Genomic DNA, 20,113 nt, shown 5'->3' with positions numbered 1-20,113 from the left:
AATCCAAATTTATAAGGTTTTAAATATATGCCAATACATTTCCTAAATTTTGGAAAAAAAAACCATTGACATGGCTTAAAATTCTAAACCAATAACAGGACTGGTATTTTCAGAACTAAAGCCAGAATAAAAGAAACTGATAACTGAAAATTAAGATAAAGTGTTGTTTTGTCAAAATTTCAATAGGTATATACCTGTCATGTAGGCACGTTTCGGGACCCTCTGGAGGGAGAGGGAGTTGAGGTGGGTGCTTCGGTGCTTTCCCCGGACATGCTTTGGCCTGTTGACCCATCCCTTAGACTTTCTTTTTTTTCGCCTGAACCCTTTCCAGGATAGTCAAAAGTAGCTAAAATAGAATTTTACCTATGAATGACAGTATATATATATGGAATCTTTAAATTAGCTAAAGCCCTTTAAATCTTTAAAGCCCGGCTAGCTCTGTCGGTAGAGCATGAGACTCTTAATCTCAGGGTCGTGGGTTCGGGCCCCACGTTGGGCGTATTTTTCTGGCCTCCCCCAAGCCATTCAGCGTGTCCCCAGGTGGCGATAGGGGAACGCTCTACAGATATGTAGGGTACTTCCATAGGAGGCACGGACCAAGGGTGGGACGTTGTTCCTGGGGGTCCATAATAGAATCTGGGGAACCCTCGCCCAGAATCATAAATACAGGCGGAGGAGGAAGAAGGCCCCTCAAATGTATACTCAAAAGGGCCTAAAAAAGTCCCATGAGTTGCAAACCTTCTCCCAGCAATGGGTTTAATTGCATGGTGATGCAGAACACCATCGCGAGAGGATCCTCTATAGGAGGACAACTGTGGCAGGGCGTAAGATCCAGATCTATGGACAACGGCTTCTGCAAAGGGCTGCCTCGACCTTTTCGGGGTACCTGCAAGACTGGGGACCATGCGGCCATCTCTATTCCCACTTGAGGAGTGGCACCCCTCGAGGAAATTATAGCCTAGTAAACGACACAGCATTCGCACGGGATTCTGACTAATGGACAATTCTTCTGGGCTTGGTATGTTTTGATGGGCGTCTTTGGGCTGAAAAACCTCTTACTAGCTAATTTATCTATTATGGGTTGCCTCCCCGTAGTAGTATAATATTCGTAGGCATGAATATATAATGAGTCGGGGGCAATAGGCTTGAGACTGTCTGTGCAGTATTTCGACTCTTGTTGATAGAAGAGCATCGCCAAGTGCTGAAAACCATGTTGTGACCAAGATGGGTCCAAGATTGCACAAAGCCTCCAGTCATGGAGGTCCCAGGGACTTTTTGCTGTCCAGTTATAAGTTGGCTTTAGCACTTCGGTGTAGAATTGAGAAGATATGTGATCTCCGTCATGCATTAGTATCTGAGATCATTGCTTTTCCTGATGCCATAATAATTTCAATGATTTAAAGAACATTAAAATTGGAACTTGGGATGTTACGGCATAAAAAAATGACTATCGTATCGATATTTTGACTGACAAATTCAGACGATTCGAACTGGACTTATTAGGAGTTTCAGAAACTTATATCCCAGGGGTAGGAAGCATGAATTTAGGTGATGTAGAATTTGTTTATTCAGACAGGAAGGATGGGGACATAGAAAGGGATTAGGCCTCATGATGAATAAGGAAGCTGAAAAGTCTTGTTTAGGGTGGGAAGGTACTAATAATAGAATACTAATTGCTCATTTTATGACTAGAAAGTTCAGGGTATCAGTTATAGTAGTATAGGCCCCTGTAGAACCGACTGACGGAGATACTAGTGACTCAGATGAATTTTACTTACAGTTACAGGAGCAAATAGGCAAGGTCCCTGGTACAAATATCATGTTATTACTGGGAGATTTTAATGCCCAGGTTGGTAGAAATAGGGATAGATGATATCCCAGCCTAGGTAAATTTAGTGTAGGAAAAGAAAGCAGTAATGGATACAGACTTTTGCAATTTTGTAGGTATAACAATCTAGTTATAACCAATACGGTGTTTGGTCATAAAATAGCTCATAAGTTAACAAGGTATTCACGTGATGGTAAGACAGCCAACCTTATTGATTATATTATAGTAAACCAAAAACTGGCAGGATCAATGCAAGATAATAAAGTATACAGGAGTGCCTTTATTAGGCTAATGTTAAAAGTAAAGATCACCTTCTAGTAGGGTCAAGGATTAATTTAAAGCCGAAATATCAGAAGGGTAGCTACCTCCCGGGAAGTTATGATGTTGGTAGACTCCAGGATGAGAATTTGAGAGATACTTTCCAGGAACAGTTGAATATTAAACTTAAGAGTTTAAAATTTGATAATGTGGAAGATGGTTGGAATAATTTTAGAAAAATAATTTGTGAAGTTGCTGAAGGTGTATTAGGGAAGAAAGCTAGAACTGCAGCTAAAAATATTATTGAAAAAGCTTTATGTTTAACAGAAAGGAGAAAGGACTTGTACAAGAATTATCTGAGTAATAGATCGTATCAAAACAAAAGGAATGTAAAGAAAGTGGAGAAACCATTAAAATATGAACTAAGGAGGTTTGAAGTGGAGGCCATGGATAAAATTGCCGAGGATCTGGAAGATGCAGATAGACGGCATAATAGTAAAATATTGTACTGGCACGTTCACAAATTGAGAGGGAGTAGTCAATCCGGACTTGTCCCAGTTAAAGATAGGAATTGGGTCCCAATTAGCGATAAGGAAAAAACTAAAAAGAGATGGGCCGAATATTTTGGGAATTAGCTTAACCGAGATAGAGTTGCAGGAAAAAATATAGAGGAAAATGAAAAAGTTTGTGATACCTTGGATGTGAAGGAAGATTTGTTTTGTGAGGAGAAATTAGCAACTGTACTAAAAGGATTAAAAAATAATAAGGGTCAAGGTGCTGATAGGGTAGTAAATGAGTTTCTTAAATATTGTGGCTCTGAGGTTAGAAATAAGTTATTGAAGATTATGAATATGATTTTTGAAAAAGGGGATTTACCTAACGATTTTAGGAAAATCTTAATTAAGCCACTGTATAAGAAAGGTGATAAAGTGAGTATGGTAATTATCGAGGCATTAGTCTGATCTCTGTAGGTAGCAAATTACTTAGTATTATGATACTTTTTAGACTGAGAGATGCCGTAAACAAAGTTTTAAGAGAAGAACAGTGCAGTTTTAGAAAGGGTAGAGGATGTGTCAACCAAATTTTCACTCTTAGACTAATAATTGAGAAGCGCCTGAGTGTTCAAACACCTTTGGTCCTCAGTTTTATAGATTATGAGCAAGCGTTTGATTCTGTTGATAGAAGAGCTTTAGTAAAGGTTTTATCCTTGTATGGTATACCAGAAAAATACATTAAAGGGGTTAGTGCTATGGACGAGAATAACACTTCTGCAGTCAAGGCAGGAAATGAGGTTAGCAGCTGGTTTTGTATTAAATCAGGAGTTAAGCAGGTTTGTGTTCTATCCCCCTTTATATGGATTATTTTGATGGACTTTGTTTTAAGGAGCACAGGAAAGGCAATGGGAGACAATGGAATTATATGGGGAGGAAAAAGTCTCCTGGACTTGAATTATGCTGATGATTTAAGCATCCTAGATGAAAGTCTGAGCAAAATGAATGAAGTTTTATAGGTTTTGTGAGTTCAGGGTTCTAGAATTGGTTTGAAAATTAATGTTAGGAAGACTAAGTCACTAAGGCTAGGAATAAGTGAAGATGAAAAGAAGGTTTCATAGCCTTTCATAGGTGTGTGCTGTCAGAAAATTATGATTTGGGATTTGTAGTTTGCTTTTTGGACTTGTCATAGCTAGGGTTCTTAGTCCTTCATACGTGTTTGTTGTCTGAAACCTATAGTTTGGGATGAATAGTTGGATATTTCAGGCTTTTTTTAGCTAGGTTTCTTAGTATTTCGTAGGTGAATGTTGTCAGAAACTTATCATTTGGGATATGTAAATTACTATTTCGGGCTTTTCTCAGCTAGATTTCTTAGCCTTTCAGGGGTGTGTGTTGTCAGAAAATTATGATTTGGGAATGCGTAGTTTGCTATTTGGACTTTTAAGAGCTAGGGTTCTTAGTCCCTCATAGGTGTTTGTTGTCTGAAACCTATAGTTTGGGATGAATAGTTGGCTATTTCAGGCTTCTATGAGCTAGGTTTCTTAGTATTTCGTAGGTGAATGTTGTCTGAAACTTATGATTTGGGATATGTAAATTACTATTTCGGGTTTTTCTGAGCTAGATTTCTTAGCCTTTCATAGGTGCGTGTTGTCAGAAAATTATGATTTGGGAATGTGTAGTTTACTATTTGGACTTTTCAAAGCTAGGATTCTTAGTCCATCATAGGTGTTTTTTTGTCTGAAACCTATAGTTTGGGATGAGTAGTTTGCTATTTCAGGCTTTTATGAGCTTGGTTTCTTAGCCTTTCGTAGGTGTGTGTTGACTGAAACTTATGATTTGGGTTATGTAAATTACTATTTCGGGCTTTTCTAAGCTAGATTTCTTAGTCTTTCGTTGGTGTTTGCTGTCTGAAACCTATGATTTGGGATGTGTGGGTTGCTTTTTTTTACTTTTCTGAGCTAGGTTTCTTAGCCTTTCATAGGTATGTGTTGACTGAATCCTATGATTTGGGATGAGTGGTTTGCTATTTTTGACTTTTCTGAGCTAGATTTATTAGCCTTTCAGATGAGTGTATTGTAAGGAAATTATGATTTGGGATGTGTAGTTTGCTGTTTGGACTTTTCAGAGCTAGGATTCTTAGTCTCTCATATGCGTTTGTTGTCTGAAACTTCTAGTTTGTGATGAATATTTTGCTATTTCAGACATTTCTGAGCTAAGATTTTCCAGTATTTTGTAGTTGGATATTGTCTGGAAATTATGATTTGGGATATGCAAATTACTATTTCGGACTTTTCTAAGCAAGATTTCATATTCTTTCATTGTTGTGTTTTGTCTGACACCCATGATTTGAGATTGGTGGATTGCTATTTTTGACTTTTCTGAGCTGGATTTCATAGCCTATCATAGGTGTGAGTTGTCTGAAACCTATGATTTGGTATGGTTAATTTGTTATTTTTAACTTTTCTTAACTAGGTTTCTTAGCCATTCATAGGTGTCTGCTGTCAGAAAATTATGATTTGGGATTTGTAGTTTGCTTTTTGAACTTTTCAGAGTTAGGATTCTTAGTCCCTCATAGGTGTTTTCACGATGTACATTTTTCTTAAAAAACTGGTGTGCTATAAAGTAGTCAAACATGTTTTGGGGGCATGCACGAAATTATGTAACTCAACTTCCGTTTTTATTCGTCCTTGAAATTCCGTATAAAACTTTTTATCTTCATATAAAATAATCACAATCATGATATAACTTTTCATTTCTTCTAATGAAAAATTTATAAGTGAACTTTAAATTTTTTATGTCTTGGGCCCTTTCTTCTTCCGGGAAAATATTTGGAACAGAACTTTAAATTTGACTCTTTGAGAAAGGTCGGAATTGAATTTAAGAAAATTTTGAATTAAAGTGAAACTTTTTATCCTCATGGAAATAATCACAATCATAGTATAACTTTTCCTATCTTCTACGGAAAAATTAAGAAGTGAGTTTTAAATTTTTTATGTCTAGGTGAACTTAAAACTGAAGTGGAAGCTTTTTATTTTCTATGGTGAAGTTAGAATTGAACTGTGTTCCTTGTTAAAATTCAAAAGAGAACTTGAACTTTTTTATCTTCTATGAAAAATTGAGCCTGCTAGAAGTATCATTATCTCTAAAATTTTTGTTCTTAAATCTCTGACCTTTTTAATAGATATTCTGAACGTTTGGCGTTACAGCATACCATAAAATAATGAACACTTAACAAAATAATGCATAAGATATTTTCAATGAAATAACGACATGTAGAATATTAATATAAAAATACGTTAAATAAACTATTATATATTATTATTACACTTGCGCTTCACTTTCCGTCAATTCATCTTTATATTCATTGATGATATTGTCTGCTAATGTCCTTTTTATTCTGCCGGCGATTTCACAGTCTATTGTCACATTATTTTTAGATAGATTGCAGTTTTGGCATATTGATAAGATATGATTTATTATGTTGGTGCGGGAGTAAGCATATCTTCTTTTTTCTTTTGCTTTCATTCGAATGCTAATACCGGAAAGATAGCGAAAAACTCTATCAACGGCTAACATGCTACCAGAACCATTAGCTAGAAATTGTCCCTCTTCATCAACTATTATTTTTAAGTTTGAATTCTCTTTGAGTATTAATTTCTCTGGTAATGTTACCCTCGCATATCCACCGTTTACACGATTGAAATTCTTGGGTACTCCAAAGAAATCTAACTTCTCGCTGTCATGACAACGCATGCATACATTTCCAATAGTGTTACCACTTGCACTCGTTTCATAGTTCAGGTATTTCTCCATGTCAGCATTCAACACGACGATGATTTTATCATGTGCACATACTTTCGTCGAATAATTCATCTTCACTTTTTTACAGATATGAATTGTGTGTTTATCCTTCCACTGCGTAAAAAATACTGATTTAATGCATGCAATATACTAGGTAGTGTCGATAACCTGCCATAGAGTACCAGTGGGAAAGACACATCATGTCTATGAACAAGCACAGAGTACGATATTAGAGCCGTAAGCATATTTCATATCATTTTAAGATTTAAGAAAATTTAGAATTAAAGTGAAACTTTTTATCATTTTGGAAAATAATCACAATCATAGTATAATTTTCCTATCTTCTACGGAAAAATTTAGAAGTGAACTTTAAATTTTTTTATGTCTTGGGACCTTTGTCCTTCCGTTAAAATCTTTGGAAAAGAACTTTAAATTTTCCATTTCTTTGAGAAAAGTCAGAACTGAATTTAAGAAAATTAATAATCAAAGTGAAACTTTTCATCTTCATAGAAAATAATTACAATCATACTATAACTTTTCCTATCTTCTATGGAAAAAAATTTAGAACTGATAGAAAGTTATGTTAGGTTAAGTTAGGTTAGGTTAGGTTAGCCTACGTACGCGCGCGTACGTAGGCTAACCCAACCTAACCTAACTTAACCTAACCAAAACTAACCTAGCCTAACCTAACCTAACCGAACCTACCATAAATTAATCTAGCCAAACCAAACTTAAACATGTAGAGATGTTTACTAGCTAACTTAACCTCCCCCGCGGCCCCGGGGAGGGGGGAGGGACACCGGGACCCCTTCCCTCATTTTTTAAAATAATTTTTGAATTTTTTAACATGGTATGTTTTAAACTTTTTTACGTATCTTAAAATGACATGAAATATTCTTATGGATTTACCAATCGTACTCTGTGCTTGTTCATAGACACGACACGGCTTTCCCACTGGTACTCTATGGCAGGTCATGGACACTACCTAGTTTATTGTGTGCATTAAATCAGTATTTTTTACGCAGTGGAAGGATAAACACACAATTCATATCTGTAGAGAAGTGAAGATGAATTATTCGACGAAATTATGTGCGCATAAAAAAATCATCGTCGTGTTGAATGCAGACAAGGAGAAATACCTGAACTATGAAATGAGTGCAAATGGTAACACAATTAGAAATGTATGCATGGGTTGTCATGAAATCGAGAAGTTAGATTTCTTTGGAGTACCCAAGAATGTCAATTGTATAAACGGTGGATATGCGAGGGTAACATTACCAGAGAAATTAGTGCACAAAGAGAATGCAAACTTAAAAATAATTGTCGATGATCGAGGACAGCTCCTTGCTACTGTTGCTGGTAACACATTACCAGTTGATACATCCTATCATCATATTTCCGGTATTAGCATTTTAAAGAAAAAAAGAAGAAGACAAGCATACTCTTGCAATAAAGTCATTAATCATATCTAATCAATATGCCAAAACTGCTGTCTATGTAAAAAAATAATGTGACAATAGACAGTGAAATCGCAGGCAGAATAAAAAGGACATTAGCAGACAATATCATCAATGAATATAGAGATGAATTGACGGAAAGTGAAACGCAAGTGTACTAATAATGTATAATAGTGTATTTAACGTATTTTTATATTAATATTCTACATGTCGTTATTTCATTAAAATATCTTATGCATTATTTTGTTAAGTGTTCATTATTTTTGAAGATAGAAAAGTTCAAGTTCTCTTCTGAATTTTACCAAAGAACATAATTAAATTCTAATTTCTCCAGAGAAAATAAAAAGCTTCCACGTCAGTTTTAAGCTCACCAAGGCATAAAAATTTAAAGTTCAGTTCTAAATTTTTTTCCATAGAAGATAGGAAAAGTTATAGTATGATTGTAATTATTTTCTATGAAGATAAAAAGTTTCACTTTAGTTCTAAATTTTCTTAAATTCAGTTCCGACTTTTCTCAAAGAGATGAAAAATTTAAAGTTCTGTTCCAAATATTTTCCCGGAAGAAGAAAAGTCCCAAGACCTAAAAAATTTAAAGTTCACTTCTAAATTTTTCCGTAGAAGATAGGAAAATTATACTATGATTGTGATTATTTTCCATGATGATAAAAAGTTTCACTTTAATTCTAAATTTTCTTAAATCTTAAAATGATATAAAATATGCTTACTGCTCTAATATCGTACTCTGTGCTTGTTCATAGACATGATGTGTCTTTCCCCCTGGTACTCTATGGCAGGTTATCGACACTACCTAGTATATTGCATGCATTAAATCAGTATTTTTTACGCAGTGGAAGGATAAACACACAATTCATATCTGTAAAAAAGTGAAGATGAATTATTCGACGAAAGTATGTGCACATGATAAAATCATCGTTGTGTTGAATGCTGACATGGAGAAATACCTGAACTATGAAACGAGTGCAAGTGGTAACACTATTGGAAATGTATGCATGCGTTGTCATGAGAGCGAGAAGTTAGGATTTCTTTGGAGTACCCAAGAATTTCAATCGTGTAAACGGTGGATATGCGAGGGTAACATTACCAGAGAAATTAATACTCAAAGAGAATTCAAACTTAAAAATAATAGTTGATGAAGAGGGACAATTTCTAGCTAATGGTTCTGGTAGCATGTTAGCCGTTGATAGAGCTTTTCGCTATCTTTCCGATATTAGCATTCGAATGAAAGCAAAAGAAAAAAGAAGACATGCTTACTCCCGCACCAACATCATAAATCATATCTTATCAATATACCAAAACTGCTATCTATTTTAAAATAATGTGACAATAGACTGTGAAATCGCCGGCAGAATAAAAAGGACATTAGCAGACAATATCATCCATGAATATAAAGATGAATTGACGGAAAGTGAAGCGCAAGTGTACTAATAATGTATAATAGTGTATTTAACGTATTTTTATATTAATATTCTACATGTCGTTATTTCATTAAAAGTATCTTATGCATTATTTTGTTAAGTGTTCATTATTTTAGGGTATGCTGGAACGTCAAACGTTCAGAATATCTATTAAAAAGGTCAGAGATGTAAGAACAAAAATTTTAGAGATAATGATACTTCTAGCAGGCTCAATTTTTCTTAGAAGATAGAAAAGATCAAGTTCTCTTCTGAATTTTAACAAGGAACACAGTTCAATTCTAATTTCACCATAGAAAATAAAAAGCTTCCACTTCAGTTTTAAGTTCACCAAGACATAAAAAATTTAAAACTCACTTCTTAATTTTTCCGTAGAAGATAGGAAAAGTTATACTATGATTGTGATTATTTCCATGAAGATAAAAAGTTTCACTTTAATTCTAAATTTTCTTAAATTCAATTCCGACCTTTCTCAAAGAGTCAAATTTAAAGTTCTGTTCCAAATATTTTCCCGGAAGAAGAAAGGGCCCAAGACATAAAAAATTTAATGTTCACTTATAAATTTTTCCTTAGAAGATATGAAAAGTTATATCATGATTGTGATTATTTTCTATGAAGATAAAAAGTTTTATACGGAATTTCAAGGACGAGTAAAAACGGAAGTTGAGTTATATAATTTCGTGCATGCCCCCAAAACATGTTTGACTACTTTATAGCACACCAGTTTTTTAAGAAAAATGTACATCGTGAAAACACCTATGAGGGACTAAGAATCCTAACTCTGAAAAGTTCAAAAAGCAAACTACAAATCCCAAATCATAATTTTCTGACAGCTCACACCTATGAAAGGCTAAGAAAATTAGCTCAGAAAAGTTAAAAATAGCAAATTAACCATCCCAAATCATAGGTTTCAGACAACTCACACCTATGAAAGGCTATGAAATCCAGCTCAGAAAAGTCAAAAATAGCAATCCACCCATCCCAAATCATGGGTTTCAGACAACACACACCAATGACAGAATATGAAATCTTGCTTAGAAAAGTCCGAAATAGTAATTTACATATCCCAAATCATAAGTTCCAGACAACATTCACCTACAAAATACTAGGAAATCTTAGCTCAGAAATACCTGAAATAGCAAACTATTCATCCCAAACTAGAAGTTTCAGACAACAAACGCATATGAGAGACTAAGAATCCTAGCTCTGAAAAGTCCAAAAAGCAAACTACACATCCCGAATCATAATTTTCTGACAATACACACCTATGAAAGGCTAAGAAATCTAGCTCAGAAAAGTCAAAAATAGCAAACCACTCATCCCAAATCATAGGTTTCAGTCAACACACACCTATGAAAGGCTAAGAAACCTAGCTCATAAAAGTAAAAAAAAGCAACCAATATCTCCTAAATCATAGGTTTCAGACAGCACACACCAACGAAAGACTGAGAAATCTAGCTTAGAAAAGCCCGAAATAGTAATTTACATAACCCAAATCCTAAGTTTCAGTCAACACACACCTACGAAAGGCTAAGAAACCAAGCTCATAAAAGCATGAAATATTAAACAACTCATCCCAAACTATAGGTTTCAGACAAAAAAAAACATATGATGGACTAAGAATACTAGCTTTGAAAAGTCAAAATAGAAAACTACACATTCCCAAATCATAATTTTCTGACAACACGCACCTATGAAAGGCTAAGAAAACTAGCTCAGAAAAACCCGAAATAGTAATTTATATATCCCAAATCATAAGTTTCAGACAACATTCACCTACGAAATACTAAGAAACCTAGCTCATAGAAGCCTGAAATAGCCAACTATTCATCCCAAACTATAGGTTTCAGACAACAAACACCTATGAGGGACTAAGAACCCTAGCTCTGAAAAGTCCAAATAGCAAACTACACATTCCCAAATCATAATTTTCTTTACACACCTCAAAACATAAGTTTCAGACAACACACACCTATGAAATACTAAGACACCTTAGCTCAGAAAAGACTGAAAGAGCAAACTACTCACCCCAAACTAGAAGTTTCAGACAACAAACACCTATGAGGGACTAAGAATCCTAGCTCTGAAAAGTCCAAAAAGCAAACTACAAATCCCAAATCATAATTTTCTGCCAGTACACACCTATGAAAGGCTATGAAACCTAGCTCAGAAAAGTCAAAAATAGCAAATTAACCATCCCAAATCATAGGTTTCAGACATCACACACCTATGAAAGGCAAAGAAATCCAGCTCAGAAAAGTCAAAAAATAGCAAACCACACATCCCAAATCATAGGTTTCAGTCAACACACACCTATGAAAGACTAAGAAATCCCGCTCAGGAAAGTCCAAAAAGAAAACTACAAATCCCAAATCATAATTTTCTGACAGCACACACCTACGACATACTAGAAAGCCTTAGCTCAGAAAAGCCTGAAATATCAAACTACACATCCCAAATCATAATTTTCTGACAACACAGACCTATGAAAGGCTAGGTAACCTAGCTCAGAAAATTAAAAAATAGCAATCTACCCATCTCAAATCATAGATTTCAGACAAAAAACATCTCTGAGAGACAAAGAATCCTAGCTCTGAAAAGTCCAAATAGCAAACTACACATCCCAAATCATAATTTTCTGACAACACACACACCTATGAAAGGTTAAGAAACCTAGCTAATAAAAGCCGGAAATAGCAAATTAAGCACCCCAAATCATAAGTTTCAGACAACACACCTATGTGCGGCTAAGAAATCCAGCTCAGAAAATTCAAAAATAGCAATTCACCCTTCCCAAATCATAGGTTCCAGACAACACACACCAACGAAAGACTAAGAAATCTAGCTCATAAAAGCCCGAAATAGTAATTTGCATATCCCAAATCATAGGTTTCAGACAACACACACCAACGAAAGACTATTAAATCTAGCTCATAAAAGTCAAAAATACCAAACCATGCATCTCAAATCATAAGTCACTTACAACACAAACCACTGAAAGGGTAAGAAATCCAGGTCATAAAAGTAAAAAAATTGCACCCCATACACCCTAAATCATAGGTTTCAGACAAACCACACCTATGAAGGACTTAGAAATCTAGCTCAGAAAAGTCCAACTAGCAAACTACACATCCCAAATCATAATTTTCTGACAACTCACACTTATGAAAGGTGCAGAAATCCAGCTAATAAAAGTCAAAAATAGCAACCCAGCCACCCCAAATCATAGGTTTCAGACAACACACACCTATGAAAGACTATGAAATCCAAGTCAGAAAAGTCAAAAATAGCAACCCATACACCCCAAATCATAGGTTTCAGACAACACATATCAACAAAGGACGGGGTCCGGGGAGGGCCTTTGAGGGTCTGAGGGGGCCCTTGAGGATTGAGTGGTCTTTTTGGGAGCCCTGTGGACCTTTGGGGACCGGGGGAGGACCTTTGGGGGTCTGAGGAGGGCGTTTGGGGGATAACATTTCGAAATTTTTACTTTTTAGTTTACTTTTTTTTTTGCGGCGCATCCTTGCGCCGTGCGGCCTTTCCTGCGGTGCCTCCCTGCGGCGCATCCCCTACGGCACTTTCCTGACCCGCGGCGCATCCCTGCGGCACATCCTGCGGCGCTTTCCTGGCCCACGGCGCATCCCTGCAGCGCTTCTCTGGTCCGGGGGACCTTTGGGGGCCGGGGGGGCCTTTGGGGCACAGGGAGGGCCTTTGGGGCACAGGGAGGGCCGTGGGGGGTCCGGGGGGGCAGTGGGGGCCGGGGGGAGGACATTGGGGCCCCTGTTGGGCCTTGGGGCGCTGGTGGGGCGTTGGGGGGGCGGGGGTTTGGGCGGTGGGGGTGTGGGGGGGTCTTGGGGGGGGCCGGGGGCCCTTGGGGAGTTTGTGGGGGCCTTTGAGGACCGGGGGCTTCCTTCGGGGTTGGGGTAGGAGGATTGGAACCCTTTGGGGTTGGGTTAGAGGACCTCACAACACTGTTCAAATGAAACTTGTGTATTATAACGACCACAGAGTTTCACCATTAAATTCTCTTCTAAAATCTCTTCAAAAATCATCTTTCAAAATGTCTCTAACTGTTTCGCCGAAATAGTTCCATAACCTGTCTAAAACAGTTTCGCCCAAATAATCCCTAAACGTAATTTCAGCGTGTTACTTTTGTTTTTGGCATCTCTGCGCTAATGTATTTCAAATTAATAAGAAACCTGATTCCCGCGCTAAAACAATTCATCGCTAAGATGTTTCTTGGAGAATTGTTTCCATGGCCTTTGGCTATTAATATCCTTTGGAGTTCGACCAAAAGAGTTGTTTCCGAGGCAATGAAATTAATGACTTGGATCTATTCCTGGAGAATCGTTTCTAGGCGAACATTTTTAAAGTCTGACAGATGATGTCATTGGTTGATTGATCTGTCAAGAAAGGGGAATTAATTTGTTGTTTCTAAGGGGAATTATTGATTCACGATAGGTGAATTGAGGTCGACAGCACAGGTGTTCCAAGGTCGATGTTGTTGTTGTTGTAAGTGCACGCTCTCAGCGAATGTCAAGGTCGATGTTGTTGTTGTTGACTTGGAAATTTAGGTCATTGACCCCATTAACCACGTATTCTCCCCAGTGACTCTATGCCCATATTTGGACTCCCGTCAGTATTCTACGCCCTTATAAGGAGTCCCGTCACGAGTAACACCCCCCATTCTACTAAAGCAAGAAAACCCATGCTCCTAACCATGTACATTCGTGGGATTTTGTTTCAAGATAGGGGGAGCTTTGAAATTAAAATTGGCACATCACACAGAATATAACTGTCCTTGACCGTTAAATTCGTTATTACAGCATTTTTCATTTTGGGCTGTCTCTACATCACACTGGTAGTATCAAGATAGTAAATGACAACAATAGAATCACAATATCCAAAATATTAAAAAAACCAACTAGCATCCCTTTAATATCCCAAGTAAAATATCACTGAATTACCACAAAAACTCCCAGAATCCCTATAACCCTAGTATCTCAAAGATTATCCCTTAGAATAATTATTCTTAATAAATACGCTCAACGGGCAGCCAATTCAGAATCTCCTTTAAAAAATCCTCATCCAATAAAACACTTTCAAGTTACGGCTTTCCCGTCATCCAGCATAAAAAGAAGATCAACTCTTTTTCAAAAGAAATAGCAATTTTGAAAATCCAATATAGCTTTGAGGATACTTGAGATGCATTTTTTTTATTTGATATTGTATAGCATTTATTAAAATATTTGATGTTATAATAACACATAGGCAGTTTACTGATTTATGTCCCGGTGCTTCTGTTTTCAAGCCATAAAATAAATTGGTATTTTTTAAACAGAAAACTTTTAAATTCAAAAATGATTAATTGACTTTTTTCATCCTTGGGATATCTTGCTAATATGCTTTTATGAAGAGTAGCACTTGAAAGCTTTCAGTGAGGAAGGTTTTCCATTCCAAAGGATAATGTTTGGCCTTACGCTTTAATCTCTTAGAAATATTTACTGTGCAGATACTGAAGGCTTTTCCCAGACACTAGTGATTAAATGTGACATTATCTTTGATGGTTTATTGCAAATTGTCAAAACAATATCTTAACTTGATTAAAGCTGGTGCATTTGCGTGGCTACATTGACTTCAGGGAAACCGTTGGTTAATGTGCTGAAAACATGTTTTGAATCAACTTAGAGTTTTTCGGCAACATTAGGGAAATATTGATGTTTTAAGCAAGTCAAACAGAAAAGAAAAGTTTTGCAATGAAAAGTAAATAGCTTTTAAAAGGTAAACAAAAATATTTAGCTTGAAATCGAACGCAAATTAACGTAAGGAATAACTAATAGCGAGCAGATCTGCCGCAAATCAAATTAGTGTGATAATGCTATCCCTTAAACCTAACACCCGTCCTTCTTCACCAAAAAAGGCAGATGTATCATTTGAGCTTCACTGAAGAATATATATGTTTCGAACAGTTTAATTTTTTATGATAGTATTTGAAAATCCAAAATTAATTAATTTTAGTCTAATATTTTATTGGTCTTGTTAGTCTAAGAAAATTAATCAATCAAGATTTATAATTCTAAAATGGAATAAGAAATAAAAGTGTTCCTAAATGTATTTTGTTAAATTTACTTAAGCAATAAATGTGTTCTTTCTTCTTTTCTAGTCCTTTCCCCTCAAATGAATTCTATTTGTACCTTTTTTGTAACTATTTTTTTGTGTTCAGTATAGCACAAAGGATAAACTATTCCCTTTTTGGGTAGGAGGAGGAAAGGTTCAACATTGTAACAAATAACTATGTTTGGCAAATTCGCGATCGTGTTCGGTTTGACTTCATTATTTAATTCAATTACTGTTTGTTTTGATTTTATTTCATTATTCACAATAAGTTTTGCTCGTTTTAAATTCGGTCTTGTATACTATCTAATTTCTGCTCGCCTAATTTATTGTTGGACTTCATGGAAAACGTATATTTAATGTTGTTTTCGGTTTTTAATTTGCATAGTTCCTATGATTCTGGTGGAAATCAAACAGCATTTGTGAATTATGTACTTAGCTTGCATTGATTTTTAACAGCTGTTTTGTAATCATAGTTTTTTTTTTTTTTATCATTAAATAATTTAGGACCATTTCCTAAATAAACTATGAATGAGCATTAGTCAAAAGCGGTTAAATTAGTCTACGTGCAGAATTTCTTAAACCACATTGGCCTGACATCACATAAACAAAGAAAAAACGAACAAAAATGGGGTTTTTTATAGGCCAAATGAAAGTACTGAAAAAAAACACAACAAAGCGAATATTTCGAGAGGACAAAATCATCTCATTTTCAGCGCGAAACGAAATAATGTATCCAAAAACAAACACGGAAAGTCAATGTGAAAAGAACCAAAAACCCAAAGAAAAAAACCAAAAACTTAAAAGATGAATAAAATTAAATAAAAGCCAAAAATTAAAAGAATTAAAACCAAATACCTAACAACCATAAAAGCGAGCTATTCGTCAATATCTGTGATTTGCACAAAATCCAAAAAAATATGAACTGCCATCGACGAATACTAGCTAACAGCTGAGAGAGAAAAGAAAATAATTCATTCACTCAAAAAGCAAAACGAACCAGCACTTAAATAAGTTGGAGAACTATGTCATCTGACTTCGGGTTTTAATTAATGCATTTCTTGTAGACACCCTTTGAGACCTAAGGGGTTGTTCACGTGTTTGATTATATGACTGGGAAAGTGGTTCAAGGTTTATTTCAGGGATTACTAAAGTATCGGCTTCTCTTTTGAGAAAACCGAAATATGAGGAAACACAACTAGCAGTTGATATTTATTGCGCAGAAATTGGACATGCCCTTCGCTGTGCTGAAAAAGCTGCTGTCCCTCTAAGTAGACCCCGTCATCCTATCCTTCCTGGCTGGTGTGAAAATCCAGATTTAGTGGATACCAATTCTAAGTCTATGTTTTGGCTTAAACTTTGGATTTCTTGTGGACGACCCCGTTCAGGGGTAGTCAATTCAATCCGCCTGCTCACAAAAAGAAAATTCGCGAAGGAGCTAAAAGCTCACAGAAAAAAGATGATTGATATCGAATTCACAAGGGCCAAAATTAATCCTTCTCTCCTTTGGCGTTTTCTGTCTTCTAAAAGCGATGAGTCTTTGTCCGCATCTGCTATCCCTGATTCTGAATGGTTCGCGTACTACGGGTCAGAATTTTTATCTCCTGGCCCAGCCCTCAACGAAAGATATGAAGCTGAGTTGGACGACATCTTAGATAATTGTCCTCAGGGTGATTATGTTGTAACAGAGGGAGCTGTATGCAATGCCATCTCTCGCCTCAAACCTAAACAATCTTTCGCGATTGATGAGATCAGTGCACTCCATCTAAAAAGTGGTGGGCCCGCTCTCATTAGTCACGTTACGCCAGTTCCTAAAAAAGGAAAAATCACCATGCAATGCTCCTCTTTCCGTCCAATCACGATTGCTACTTCTCTTTGCAAGTTATTTGAATTTTTATTCGTAGATGAGTTTGAGAAACTGGTTTTACAGTCAACCAAGACAATTCGGATTCCATCGTGGAATTGACTGTGCTGAAGTACTCCATGTCGTTGCATATGAAATCCTGAATGCACGAAAATCAGGAGAAAGCCTAGCGATCGGCGGCTTAGACCTGCAGAGAGTGTTTGATTCATTGATTCATGCGCTTATGTTGCTAAACTCAGCTAAAAGAGGAATGAACTTAATTATCATTCGGGCTTTCTGTGATCTTTACTCTCGCCTTCGCGTGTGACTCAAGCTCCCTATCGATAAAGGCCTTCCACCAGCCCAACAGTCAGCTTTGATACCAGTCCGTAAAGGTGCCCGTCAGGTGGCAGTTTTATCCCCCAATTTGTTCAACAACTACATTTTTGAGCCTCAAGACAGCTGTACTTCGTCATGCATTCTCGGTTCCATTGACATCTCCCTATTATGCTATGTTGATGACCCGCTGAATATCAGCCGGACGCTTAACCGCCTTTCAGAAATATTCTCATGTCTGCAGTCCAATTACGAGAAAGTCGGTCTAAGACTTAACTCCAAAAAGTCAGAAGTCTTGCTTTACAATTGGAAGAATGACCCTCCTACTAATGTCACACTAGGTGATTGCTCAGTAAAACCAGTTGACAAAATAGTATATCTTGGGCTGCCAATAGGTATCTCATTACAGCATAGCCGCTCCCTCCTGATCTCACACCTTGAAAGGTGAATTTCCAGCTCCTATGCTTTGATCGTTAAATCCACTCTGAGATTTGACCGTCCACTACTGGCAAGTATTTACAATGCTACCACTCTGCCACATATATTATATGTGACCTCTTTCTGGAAATTATTGGCAAACCGTGAAAAGTCTAAAATCCGCTCTTTATTTTTCCGTTTTGCCAAGTACCTACTAAAATTGCCACATTAGACAAAAAATAGTTTTCTGATTCGGCGCTACAACCTAGCCGACCCAAATCTAGCTGTTGAGACCCTTATTAGCTGGCAAAAAAACAAAACCAGCAATTCTAAAGCACGAGTGGGCAAGTTTGTTTGTTTAATTTTCCCTCTTGTTTTCCTTTTTTTTTCTCCTTTCAGAAGCTGTTGTCCTTGTTGCTATTTTCGAAGAAGTTGTTGTTTCTGTTGTAATTTTTGAGTATGTTATCTTTCTGTTTCCTCTTCTCGTACTATTTTGTATATTATTTAAGAAGTTGTTGCTTTTGTTGTTATTTTTTAGTAGGTTTTCTTTTTGTTTCCTCTTTTCGCATTTTTGTATACTCTGTTATTGTACATTTATTGTATACGACGGGTTTTCAATATATTATTATTATTATCATAATAACCAGGATCACTGAAAAGAATTAACACATATAGACCTGCTGTCTAAATGGATAACTGGAAACATCTGGGGGGGGGGGGCATGGGAAGCATCGGATGATTTGCCCCTAACAATGCATTTCATTCCCAGCTGAAGGCGAAAATGAGCATATTGGTGTTTAGGTTAAGTAAGTTTCATACGTAATGACAATTATCCCTGAAAGTCTCAACTATTTTGGATTTATTAACGCTATAAAACGAAAGCGTCTAAAATATTTATTTTCAGTAGAGCTCAAAAGACGCTTTGGCCTTAAGAATGGTTGGTTAGCGGCAGCTCTACTAATGTTTGTAGTTATTTATGTTCGTTTAAGTCTGACTCGATTATTCACTTTAATTTCTGTTCGTTCTTTCGTCTCATTTATTCATTGATTAATGTTTTGGTTCGTTTTAAGGCTAAATTGTCATTTGACTTTCACATTTGTCATGACTTTCACTTTGTTTCAAAATATACTCTTTTTTCCACAATGTAAACCCTCCTCCCCCCCCCCCGAATTTACCATTTAATTCCTTCAAAAAAGAAATTATTTTACTAAAAAAAAAGTGTCTTTTCTCATCATGCGTTAAAACCATCAAGACAAAGGCATATCTCTCTTAGAGGTCCAAACAAAACCCTGTGTGATTAAGGTTGTAATCTCCAGCAAGAGAAGAGGTTCGTAAACAAAATCTTTTCGCGCGTGTCTTGTCTAAATTAACAAAACAAGGGTGCTATTCCCACCACAAGAAAGGGTTATTGTTAAGCTTACGGCTTCGCAGAATTCTAGACGGTCTGAAAAAGGGACGAATTTCCACAAAATTAATGCGTAAAAGATATTTTAGGACGTGGAAATTATGTAAAAGGCGAGGGAATGCTAACAGCCCTTTAGTGTGAACATTTTTAGGTACATCTTGAAATGATTTGCGGGAAAACGAGAGCCATTATTCTTTTTCTAGCTTTACTATTGTCTATTATTTAATTCTATACCTTTCTTTCGAAAAAGTTTCTTTTATATTCGCAGGGGAAACGTGAAAACTAAGGTTTTTTTTAACTTTTTCTCCAAGGCTAGAAAGCAATGCCTTTAATTTAGGGAGGTTGGTAAAATTATTCTTGTGTCTCTTGCACTCTAAACGAAAACATCTATTATTAACAAAGCGGAAGGGTTACTTTTGCAGTCGATTATACCATTTGAGGGGGGTGTTCTATTTTCAAATGGCTTTGATGAAGGCAAATACTTCCTTTATGAAGAGAAATAATGGTTTAGGTAAATCTCTGTGTAAAACAGTTATTAAAAATAGATGCAGAGAGGTGATATGTACCCCCCCTTAATAGGGTCACATTCAGACCGTGGCTACAGATAAATTATTCTCTAGCATTTTCCCCTTTAGTATTCGTTTTATTTTTCATTTTTAAAATTCTTATGTGTAAAGAAACGATTTAATATTATTTCTAAGCCTGTTTTTATGCTTTCTTGAAAGAAAAG

The 20,113-nt window shown here is 36.3% G+C and overlaps 1 non-coding gene across 1 annotated transcript; it reads left to right on the top strand.

The window, feature by feature from the left end:
• The first annotated feature begins 426 nt into the window (after window positions 1-426).
• On the top strand, window positions 427-499 carry TRNAK-CUU (transfer RNA lysine (anticodon CUU)). The gene has a single exon. It is a non-coding gene; the product is annotated as a tRNA-Lys (tRNA).
• Window positions 500-20,113: the final 19,614 nt, after the last annotated feature.

The sequence above is a fragment of the Artemia sp. Qi Xiang Cuo genome, chromosome 7 (genome assembly GCF_049724085.1).
Source record: "Artemia sp. Qi Xiang Cuo chromosome 7, ASM4972408v1, whole genome shotgun sequence".
Taxonomy (NCBI): domain Eukaryota; kingdom Metazoa; phylum Arthropoda; class Branchiopoda; order Anostraca; family Artemiidae; genus Artemia; species Artemia sp. Qi Xiang Cuo.
The sequence above is the reverse complement of the archived record's forward strand: the minus strand, read 5'-3'. Positions and strand labels throughout refer to the sequence as shown.